Consider the following 12045-nt stretch of genomic DNA (forward strand, 5'->3'; position numbering starts at 1 on the left):
TGAGGCTAGGAGTTCAAGACCAGCCTGGCCAACATGGTAAAACCCCGTCTCTACTAAGAATACACAGATTAGCTGGGCATGGTTGTGGTGCCTGTAATCCCATCTACTTGGGAGGTTGAGGCAGGAGAATCACTTGAACCCAGGAGTTAGAGGTTGCAGTGAGCCCAAAATCACACCACTGTACTCCAGCCTGCCTGGGTAATAGAGTGAGATTTCATCTAAAAAAAAAAAAAAGAAAAGAAAAATAAATTGTAAAGATAAATACATACAATTTTTTTTTTAAAAAAAGAGAGTCTTAGAACCATATGTGCCTGCACAGTGGCTGAGATGTTATTAGCAGTCAATATCACTTAATTCTTGAATACTTGGCAGAAAATTACTTTGGCAAATTAGTGTGTACATTTTAAGAATCATATTTCTGTTTTGACCATATAGTACCAGTTAACCTTCCCATTTTCTTAAATGGTTAAGTTCAGATTCACTCAAATTACTTACAGGTGAAAGAATTATCTAAATTATGTTAAGCACTTTTGCTTTTAATTTATCAAGTGATCTAAAATGTAACTCTGCCGTAATACTCGGGATGGATGTGATAGGTACATTTTGTTTTTAACTAGCATGGTGTTAATTGAATCATTCTTACATTACTTTCAAAATTGCTTTAAATTCATTAAAAGGTGTTCATTTTGTAAATTCCTTTTTTTTTGTTTTTTTTTTGTTTTTTTTGTTTTGAGACAGAGTCTCACTCTGTCATCCAGGCTGGAGTGCAGTGGCATGATCTTGGCTCACTGCAGCCTCCACGTCCTGGGTTCAAGCAATACTCATGCCTCATCCTCCCTAGTAGCAGGGACTACAGATCGGCGCCACTGCACCTGGCTAATTTTTGTATTTTTAGTAGAGACAGGGTTTCACCATTTTGGCCAGAGTGGTCTCAAACTCCTAACCTCAGGTGATCCACCTGCCTCTGCCTCCCAAAGTGCTAGAATTACAGGCGTGAGCCACCGCACCCAGCCCATTTTGTAGATTCTTAATGTGTATGCTGGTTTTATTTAAGAGCGCTTTTAAGAAAGATAACTTAGAAATTATCAGTGAAAAACCAAATCCTAAAACAGGTGAGTTGGCATGTGAGCTTTTTATGTTTTGAACATTTAATTTTTTTCCCCTTAATGTTCTTAATGTCTATAATAATGGTTTTAGCTTTGTACTTACAGTGTTACATCATACTCATATTTTCTCACTGGGGTTTAAGTCATCTCTTCTGAGTCAAGCAAAATTTTCGGTTCCTGTTGGGTGCAACACATGCTTTACAATTGTTATTATTTGTATTTAAATTCTTTGATACCTGTAATGGTAGAAATGTGAGGTAACATTTCTAAATCTGTTTTGGTGGTAATTTTGTCTGAACAGCTAACAGTAGGAAATGATTATGGAGCTTCCAAGGATGAGAGGCATTGGGTTTAAAATTAAACTGGAATTGGGAAAGCTTTCATTACTGTGCTTCAGATAGAAATGATCCTGGGGTGATGGTAGGCAGTGAGATGAGAGGAGGAGGGAAGAGGAGCAGTGAGAGAGGCAGCATGTGCATGGCACATCTGCTGTCAGTGGAAGAAGGAAAGGGCCTCTAAGGAAAGTATGGCTTTATTCTGTTCTAGTGTCATTGAACAGAAGATGAAAGGCAGAACTGAGAAGTCTCACTGGCTGTGGAAGAGTTGGAGAAAGGGGCAGCTGTTGAAAGGTTGGGATCTGAAAAGGAGAGCAGCTCAAGCCTTGGAGGCACTCCTACTTGGAGTATGACTTCTGGCAACTTTCTAAATGCTATGAGCCTCGGTTTATGTATTCATAAACTGCAAATAATAACACCTACCTCAAATGGGCTCTGTGAGGATTGTCAAGGCCATTATGTGACAGCTGAATATGTGAGTAGCACTGAAATGCTTAAGGGTAGCTGTTATGGTGGTGATCATAATATTTATTGCTGGAGGTGAGGATGAGTGAGGTTTTCACACCTCATTAATCTCTTCTTTTCCCCCAAGAAATTGGAAATTATCTGTTTTCTAAATGATGAGAGGAGAAAGAATAGAAATTAAAGGGTTAAGACCTTAAGGAGAATTTGTAGATGGTGGGTAAATGAAACATTGAGGTTTGAGCAGGATGTCTGGAAGCAGTTAGTTCTAAGTTAAAGGCAAATGGCATTTAGAACTAAATGTGGGGAAAGGAAATATATACTTTTCATGTTTTACCCCCCAAAAAAAATTATAGTCTTTGAGATTGCTAACTCAGTGGTTATTTCTTCACATAAAAAAGACTCAATTCAGTTTCAAGAAAGGCAAAGCACTTTTAATGTTTTTCTTTTGTTCTTAAAACATTGCCTTTAATTGTAGGCACAATTTTCTATGCCAGCGTATTTTCAGTTTAAAAATAAATTGCAGAAACTGTCTTTGTGGCAGCCAGATTTCAACAGGACATTTTTCTCCTTTTTATTACAATGAAAGTAAATGAAAAGTTATCTATGTAAAACATTAAGAAATTTTATATTTAATAATAATTTTTAAATTACTTGACTAGCATAGGCTGAATTGATTTAATAACTAAATGGCTGCTACAAACATGGTTTTTAAACCTAATTAAGATTTGATTGTTTGAGTTGCAAAATTACAAGACACTGTGTGATTTCTATTGATGAAATCTCTTCAATTTTAAGGCAAGCTAGAGAGTATAATTGTTTTTTATAGAGTAATGAAACTAAGGCCAACTTAAGAATCTAGTAAATTATAGTTAAAAATTATGGTACTCTTTTTGGTTTCACTAGAAGGATACTGAAAACACAAGTTAAAAGCACACATCTGAGCTTTTTGCTGCATAGTTTTCTTCATAGAGAAATACAATAGCTTCCATAGTTTCCACACCTCTTCTGCCCCACTCCAGTCTAACGTTATTGTGGATATGTGGCAGCTTTTGTGGGTTGGGCCTTTGCAAAAGTCCAAGTCATGATACTGGCTTTTGTTGCCAGGAGTGGCAGAAGAATTGCCAAATGGCAGCTGCCAAACCACTATGCTATTCTGTTTTTCTTAAACTAAATTAAATCTTTCTCTTTTTCCCTTAAGGGAAATGCATGATTCAGAGCAAATCATATAAATGGGTTCACATGTGAGTTTAGTAAGAAACAACTGAAATCTCTTCTGTGGGATTCTAAAATATATATTACCCGTTTTGCACAGTAGATACATTTTCAACGATGTTACCATGGTTACATATATGAAACACTGCATAATAAAGCTTGCTTTGCCTGACTGTAATGGATCACTCAGAAGAATAGTATTGGCTGTTATTGGCAATATGTTAATAGCAATTTCAATATTCTTTTAAAAAAGCAGAGTGGATTTTGGATTAAAAAGCAGAGTGGATTTTAACTGCTTTGTCACTGAAGTTGCCCATGAAATAGAGATTTAAAAAAAAAAAACCCACCAAAAACACATGCTCCCACAAGGTAGAATTGCATTATGAAAGGTAGTCAGTGTGTAGCCAAAACATTAAAACATTTTTCTGAAGGTAGAAACAAAATCTCTAAAGGTCTGAAGTTCAGGTTAAATTACCCTTTTACCTTCCCAAAGCAAGAAACGAGTAAAACCATTTTCCTCTTTTACCATATAAAACAAGAGAAATCTACTTTTGAATATGCTAGCGCAGATATTTTCTTTGGACCATGTGTAAGTTGCTTTGTCTAAGAAAACAGAATATTTCTTAGCTAATAGCCTCTTCCTTCCCCTTTTTCCTTGCTATTATAATATAACTGCATTTTATTCAGTTTCCTCTAGGTCGGCCACAGACAAAGTTGTGAATTTTGACTGGAATTAGCTCGCTCACCATAGTAGTCCCACTTATTTTGCCATTGGTTGAATTGGACATGGAATCTCATATCTCTGACTAGTGAGATTCTTGAGAAAGATGGCCAGGGAGATTTTGGGAAACTTAGAGGGCAGATCACCTGAGGTCAGGAGTTCGAGACCAGCCTGGCCAACATGGTGAAACCCCGTCTCTACTAAAAATACAAAAATTAGCCGGGCATGGTGACAGGCGCCTGTAATCCCAGCTACTCGGGAGGCTGAGGCAGGAGAATAGCTTGAACCCGGAGACAGAGCTTGCATTGAGCCGAGATCACGTCATTGCACTACTGCCTGGGGAACGAGAGTGAGACTGTCAAAAAAAAAACCTTCCTTTTAACTCTAGTCTTCGTGGTTCAGAATATTACTTTGTGATACAGCAGCCACCTTGGGCTTGTGAGGATGCCTAACTAAAAGGCCGCAGTATTAAGCAATCCTGAGTCATCATCTCTTTGAAATCATAAGTATTATTTTAAAATCAGGAATAGTTCCTTTCCGTATGTGGTTTAAAGAATATATCTCATTTACTGCCTTTTTTTTTTTTTTTCTTTTTTTGACAGAGTCTCACTCTGTCGCCCAGGCTGGAGTGTAGTGGCATGATCTTGGCTCACTGCAAGCTCCGTCTCCCAGGTTCATGCCATTCTCCTGCCTCAGCTTCCCGAGTAGCTGGGACTACAGGCACCCGCCACCACACCCGGTTAAGTTTTTGTATTTTTAGTAGAGACGGGGTTTCACCGTGTTAGCCATGATGGTCTCGAACTCTTGACCTCGTGATCCACACGCCTTGGCCTCCCAAAGTGCTGGGATTACAGGCATGAGCCACTGCGCCTGGCTTGCTGCTTTGTTATATATATGTAACATTACTTGAATTTTTAAATGTTTAAATCTAGTACATTTAAGGCTGGGCGCGGTGGCTCATGCCTGTAATCCCAGCACTTTGGGACGCTGAGGCGGGTGGATCATGAGGTCAGGAGTTTGAGACCAGCCTGGCTATGATGGTGAAACCCCATCTCTACTAAAAATACAAAAATTAGCCAGGCATGGTGGCAGGCGCCTGTAATCCCAGCTACTTGGGAGGCTGAGGCAGGGAACTGCTTGAACCCAGGAGGCGGACGTTGCATTCAGCCGAGATTGCGCCACTGCACTCCAACCTGGGCAACAGAGCAAGACCAAAAAAAAAAAAAAAAAATCTAGTACATTTAGTACTGGATTCATTTCTATAAAAATCAAATTCTGATTTTTAAATAACTTCTAATAAGGGTATTTTGCCTATAGATATCAGATTAAAAAAGATTTTTGCATTCAATGAAGTTTCGCATGGTTTTGGTCTTATTGGATAACAGGAATATTAATACCAAATTTCTTTTGTCAGTTAGTACTTAATTCCATTGAATAGTTTCTTTCCTTGTATAATTTGAAGTAACTCTCCATTAAGAATGAAATAGGCCCCTCACTTTTATGGGCTTTTATTATTTTAACTGGAAATTTGAAACACCATATTAACAAACAAGTTTTTTTCTAATTGCCTATTTTTATTGGGGTTTATATTGAAATGTGCACTTTATGCGTTTATTTTCATGAGAGAATGTGTGCATGGTTATGATGTTTTTTAAGGAATGCTATTGGCATCTTCCTTTGTACGTCTCCTGAGGAGGGAAAACCATAGCAATGTAGACTCTACGAAAAGTATCTTCCTTTAATTACCCTGGAAAGGGAGACAAACACCAGCTTCCCCCGTTTTCAGAGTGCTGTCATACAGTTTTAGTTATTTATATAAAAGAAACCTGTCACTTAAAGTTGATTTAAACCTGGTAAATTGCTCTTCCTTCCATCAGTAGTTTATAGGAGCTGTGCGCTTTAGCTTTCTCTTTTTATCTAAGCTTCCAGAAAGCTCAGAACTAAGATGTCTGCTTAAAAGTTCAGCATAGCCCAGGTGTTCCAGTAGTTACCTATGTAATTCATTATTTGGTTTATAAAATACATAAGATTGGAAAAGGAATTAGGTAGACTAATGAATTTCTATTTTATCTCCAGCAGACACGTCATTTTAGTGTTATACAGTTTGATGGAAATATATATACCATTTTATATACACACTGATTTAGTCATCTTAAAATCCTTCACAACCAAATTATTATTAAATGAAATAATAGTTTCGTAGAAGCTTTAAAGTATCAGGCCTTTCATTTACTCTTCTGATTATAGTAAATGATTAAAACTCTGGTAATAGGGAAAAAACATAATGCCAAGCACAAGCAATCTGTGTTGCTATTTATCAATTCCTTGGTATCTTTTCTTTTTTTAAAAAAAAAAAAGGTAGGGGTGGGGGCATTCGTTCATTTTATGCTGACCTTTAGTAGAGCATAATCATCAAGTTGAGCTTGTAAATATGACCTGTTTTCTTTAGCCCTGAACGCCCTAGCGTAACAGAGTGCTTTAAAAAAAAAAAAAACTTTTAATTTAAATTTAATTAAAAAAAAGAGAGAGAGAGAGACAAGGTCTTGCTCTGCTGCCCAGGCTGGAGTGCAGTGGTAATCATAGCTCACTGCAGCCTCAAACTCCTGGGCTCAAACATTTCTCCTGCTTCAGCCTCCTAAGTAGCTATTTTAAAAATTAGGTGGGTGTGATGGCGCGCACCTTTAGTCCCAGCTACTTGAGAGGCTGAGGTAAGAGGACTGCATGAACTTGGGAGGTTGAGGCTGCAGAGAGTTGTGTTCACATCACTGCATTATGGCCTGAGGGATAGAGTGTTTAATCTTTAATGCCATACTTTTTTGCCCAGACTTGAGTGCATTGGCACTATCTCAACTCACTGCAGCCTCTGCCTCTTGGGGTCAAGTGATTCTCATGCCGCAGCCACCAGAGTAGCTGGGATTACAGGCGTGTGTCAGTATGCCTGGCTAATTTCTGTATTTTTAGTAGAGACAGGGTTTCGCCGTGTTGTCCAGGCTGGTCTCGAACTCCCAGCCTCAAGTGATCCACCCTCCTTGGCCTCCCAAAGTGCTGGGATTACAGGCTTAATACCATATTTTTTAATGTACCTTTTCTATGTTTAGATATATTTAGATACACAAATAATTAACATTATGCTGCAGTGGCCTATAGTATTCAATACAGTAACATGCATTACCTGTTTTTATCCTAGAAGCAATAAGCTATACTATATAGCCTAGGTTTGTATATAAATATATTTTCTATTTTTATAGTAGGCAGTACCAACTAGGTTTGTGTATATACACTTTATGATGTTCACACAACTAAAATCACCTAATGTATTTTAGAATGTGTATCACCATAGTTGGGGTTGAGTATGATGAAACAAACAAACAAAATGTATTACCATAGTTAAGTGACACGTGACTGTATGGGTAGGCACGAAGTTAAACTTTTAATTTAAATAATTGACCAAATACTAATATAATGATGACATATACTGAATGTCCTGCAGTTCATAATAATTGTAAATAACATTTATCAAGCGCTTATTATTTTCTACAGCTTCATTATAAAGTAAGTTCCATGAGGGCAAGGATGTTTTATGTTTTTCTCACTGCTTTATGATACATTTTAATTTATAAATTAGGCACAGTGGGACAGGCATGCTGATTCATGCCTGTAATCCCAGCAGTTTGGGAAACCAAAGTAGGAAGATCACTTGAGCCCAGGAGTTTGAGGCCAGACTGGGCAACCCAGCAAGACCCCATCTCTGTTTTTTAAAAAATTAGGCACAGTAAAAGATTAACTACAATAACTAATAAAAGTGTAACAGCATGCCAGCATCACTAGTCTTGTACTTTAGGGGGTGGGGTGGGGTCATTATTAAGTAAAGTAAAGGTTGTTTGAACACAAAAACTGCAATACCTCAACAGTTAATCTGAGAACCAAGCCAACTACTAAGTAACTAACGGGGCAGGTAGCATCGGCAGTTTAGAGACACTGGACAAAGGGATGATTCACATCATAGATGGGATAGAGCAGGATGGAGAGAGATTTCATCACACTACTCAGAACAGCTCACAATTTAAAACTTAAGAATTGTTTATTTCTGGGATTTTCTATTTAATATTTTTGGACAGCAATTGACTGAGGGTAACTGAAACCATAGAAAGCAAAACCACAGATAAGGGAGGACTACTGTATATAAATATATGTCTATATAGATGTTATATTTTTGAAAATATTTGTGTGTATATACATGTATATGCTGACTAAATGAAGGAATAACCTGTGACATAGCTGCCTTTATTCAGTTGAGACACAGAGAGGTAAAGTAAGTTGCCAAAGATCACCTAGCTATTAAGTGGAGGAGCTGGGATTCAAACCTGTGTAGTCTGATTTCAGAAACTGTGCTCTCAACTGCCATTGTTTTCTGCTACCTCTGTTGTGTTTAGAGAAATACAGGAACACGAATAGTAAATATTACTTTTCTTATTCAGTCGAGTCAGTTATTTTAAGGGTTATGATAGCCTAGTGCAGGGCTTACCACCCTCAGCACTGCTGACGTTTCTGGAGGTTTATTTGGACATGGAGGGCTCTGCTCTGCATTATAAAATGTTTAGCAGCACCCTGGCCTCTACCCACTAGACACCAGTAACATTTCCCCAGTTATGACATTCAAAATGTTACCAGGGATTGCCAAATGCTCCCCTGGAGGCGAAATCACCCAATTGAGAACCACTTGTCTAGACCTATACATTAAAAGTCTGGAAGTAAGAGTAGGTAAACACTGGCATTGTATTTAGAAAAGTTTGGACTTCCTACTAGGCCACAGTGACTACAGAGACAAGGTGGGAATTAGTTTGTTCTGTGACCATAGGTATGTATTATATCAAGACCTGAATTTGGCCGGGCGCAGAGGCTCATACCTGTAATCCCAGCACTTTGGGAGGCCAAGGCGAGTGGATCGCCTGAGGACAGGAGTTTGAGACCAGCCTGACCAACATGGTGAAACCCCTCTCTACTAAAACTACAAAATTAGCCAGGCGTGGTGGTGCATGCCTGTAGTCTCAAATACTTGGGTGGCTGAGGCAGGAGAATCACTTGAACCTGGGAGGTGGAACTTGCAGTGAGCTGAGATTGTGCCATTGCACTCCAGCCTGGGCAACAAGAGTGAAACTCCGTCTCAAAAAATAAAGATAATAAAATAAAAATAAAGACGTGAATTTTATCCTTTTTATAAGGATTCTTCTAGAAATACAAATTTTTTTAAATACTTTTTTTTATTCTCAGTTTTTATTAAGCATAAAATATCTGGCAAGAATTTTTTAAGTGACGCCTTGTTTCAGTGTCTGTTAAAATTCTAATGCATTTTTAATAGGATAATGATATGTTAGTTTGTAATTTAGTAGTGCAATATGTATTGCAAAAATATAGCATGTGTGTCCCTAAAAATCACCTCTTCACGCAAAATCTGGAAACAAAAAACGCAGGGCTTGGGGGGAAAATGGATCTAGGAGCACACTACACAAAAACTTCATTAGTGACACATAGGAATAAAGATAGGAACCGAATAAAAATGGTAATGATATTTGGCCTTGAAAAAGACCCGCATTTTGCTTGTGAAAGTAACTGAGTGTTGAAAGGGTTTCAGCATGTGAATTATTGGGAGGTGTTGGGAGGAAGGTTATCTGAAATTGAGTTGAAAGCTGTAGGCCCGGCGCGGTGGCTTCACACTGTAATCCCAGCACTTTGGGAAGCCAAGGCTGATGGATCACTTGGGGCCAGGAGTTCAAGACCAGCCTGGCCAACATGGCAAAACCCCATCTCTACTAAAAATGGAAAAAATTAGCCAGGCATGGTGATACACGCTCGTAATCCCAGCTAACTTGGGAGGCTGAGGCAGGAGGATCCTTTGAACCCAGGAGGCAGAGGTTGCAGTGATCTGAGATTGCGCCACTTCACTGCAGCCTGGGCAACAGAGCAAAACTCTGTCTCAAAAAAAAAAAAAAGAAAAGAAAAGAAAAGGAAAAAAAGTTGTATCGCCAGATGTGGATAGGTGTGTTTCATAAAACAGGCAGTGAACTGAAGTAGCTGGTACATGTTTGAGGTGTGTGCAGATATACATTTTGTGTATTCCTACATGGCTGGGTTTTGTTGGGTGCAGTTTTTTGCATCCATCTAGAGTCTTTCACAGATAAAATCATGCATAAGCAAATGCCAAGTTGTGTTATGCTCAAATTGTTCCTTTAACATACAAATCATGTTGAAACAGTTCCAGCAAGCGTTATAGCAGAACCGATGATTCTCTTGATCTGAATTTTGAGGCCCATCCAAAAAAAAAAAAAACTTGTGAAATGCAGAAAAGAATGGCAGATCTAAGATAAAAACATATAATTTGTAATAATACAGGGGACAAGCTTTGGTAGAATTGAGAAAAGGCTAGAATCATTGTCTTCCCTTCCCTGCCCTTCCTGTGGTCCTGAGCAGTCCACTCCTCCGTTGTGCCAAGACAATGGTCAGGACCTAACAGTGAGCCAGCTACCTCCCAGGGTGTCAAGTGCTGTTATCTATTAAATTTTTTCTAAATATTAACAGATGGCTCTATGTGCTTCTTAGACTACTTGATTTAAGGAATAATAGAAACACTGTTTCATTAATGATTCTACTCTTACAGTAGTCAATATGGAATTTTTTTAAAACTATATCTTTATATTAATACTGTTTCACTTTTATTTAGTGGATAAAGTTTCAGAGTATTGAGTTACCCAAAAAAATATGAAAATTAGGATTTGGAAAAAGAACTTAAGCATATGAAATTTACCTGGAAGTTTGCAGGTTGTGGTTATAGACTTCTCACCATACAGAGCACATGTACTAATATTTTAAGATTAACAAAAGAAAACTAATATTCAATACAGACCTTACAAGGTAAATTTTCTAATGTCAGGCATGTCAATGATAGGTCTCTGTTACAGATTACTTTATGGTATATGACAATGAAAATTATTATAGACTATTTAATATATCAATGTATATTGCATATTATTTTGAGCATCTAATATTTTTGGCTTAAATAAATAGGGTTTTTTTCCTTCTTTCACTCAAGAAGACAGTTGAAGACCTAATCTTATCATTCAACCTAGAAAGAATACTATTTCTTAGGCAAACATCTTTTTTTCCAAAAATAGTCATAACTTAAAGCAAATTTTTTCAGTAAATATAACAGATTTTTCTTTGTTGTTGTTTCCACATTTCATTTACTTAAGATTTTTGCTTCTCCTTCAGATTTCATTTTTTTCTACAACATACCTTCCTCAAGTGTCAAAAAATTAATCTCATTACATTATCTATATAAAGGTTATTTTGTAAAACAGAAACACTGTAAATTATTCCTGTTTCAGAACCTTCTATTTTTTTAAGGTACTGGTGCCCATATAGTAGTACTGTTAGGTTTTCTTTCCATTTATGAATTTGGCATTAGTACTCTGTAATGCACCCATGTTGGACCATAAAACAGTGGAGGTAAGTAGACACTCATACTTTTCATGACCCACCTATGAAGTGTAAAATACAGTAATCATTGTATTTTACAATGCAGTGTAAAGAGCTAAACAGCCAAATCAACTTACCTTTTTTTTTTTTTTTTTTTTTTGGGAGACAGAGGCTTGCTCTGTTGCCCAGAGTGGAGTGCAGTGGCACAATCTCAGCTCACTGCAACCTCCATCACCCAGGTTCAAGCGATTCTCCTGCCTCAGCCTCCCGAGTAGCTGGGATTACAGGCACACGCCACCACACCTGGCTAATTTTTGTATTTTTAGTAGAGATGGTGTTTCACCATGTTGGTCAGGCTGGTCTTGAACGCCTGACCTCAAGTGATCCACTTTCCTTGGCGCTCCAAAGTGCTGGGATTACAGGCGTGAGCCATGGCACTTGGCCTACAACTTAACCTTTGTTTATAAAATAATGAAAAAGGATTGAGGCCAGACTGAGAAGGGATGCATTTAACTTTTTTGTAAAAATATAAGTAACATTTACACACATATACACTCCCAATAGATAGTAGGAAAGATATATTTAGGAATCTCAAGGCTGGCGGCCAGGTGCCGTGTCTCATGCCTGTAATCCCAGCACTTTGGGAGGCCGAGGCGGGTGGATCACCTGAGGTCAGGAGTTCAAGACCAACCTGACCAACATGGTGAAATCCCGTCTCTACTAAAAATACAAA

At 37.9% G+C, this 12045-nt stretch overlaps 1 protein-coding gene across 35 annotated transcripts in view; it reads left to right on the plus strand.

The window, feature by feature from the left end:
• The window catches only part of PLEKHA5 (pleckstrin homology domain containing A5), a 245060-nt gene that overhangs the window by 110198 nt on the left and 122817 nt on the right, over positions 1–12045 (plus strand). The window lies entirely within an intron of this gene.

Source organism: Gorilla gorilla, chromosome 10 (genome assembly GCF_029281585.2).
Source record: "Gorilla gorilla gorilla isolate KB3781 chromosome 10, NHGRI_mGorGor1-v2.1_pri, whole genome shotgun sequence".
Lineage (NCBI taxonomy): Eukaryota > Metazoa > Chordata > Mammalia > Primates > Hominidae > Gorilla > Gorilla gorilla.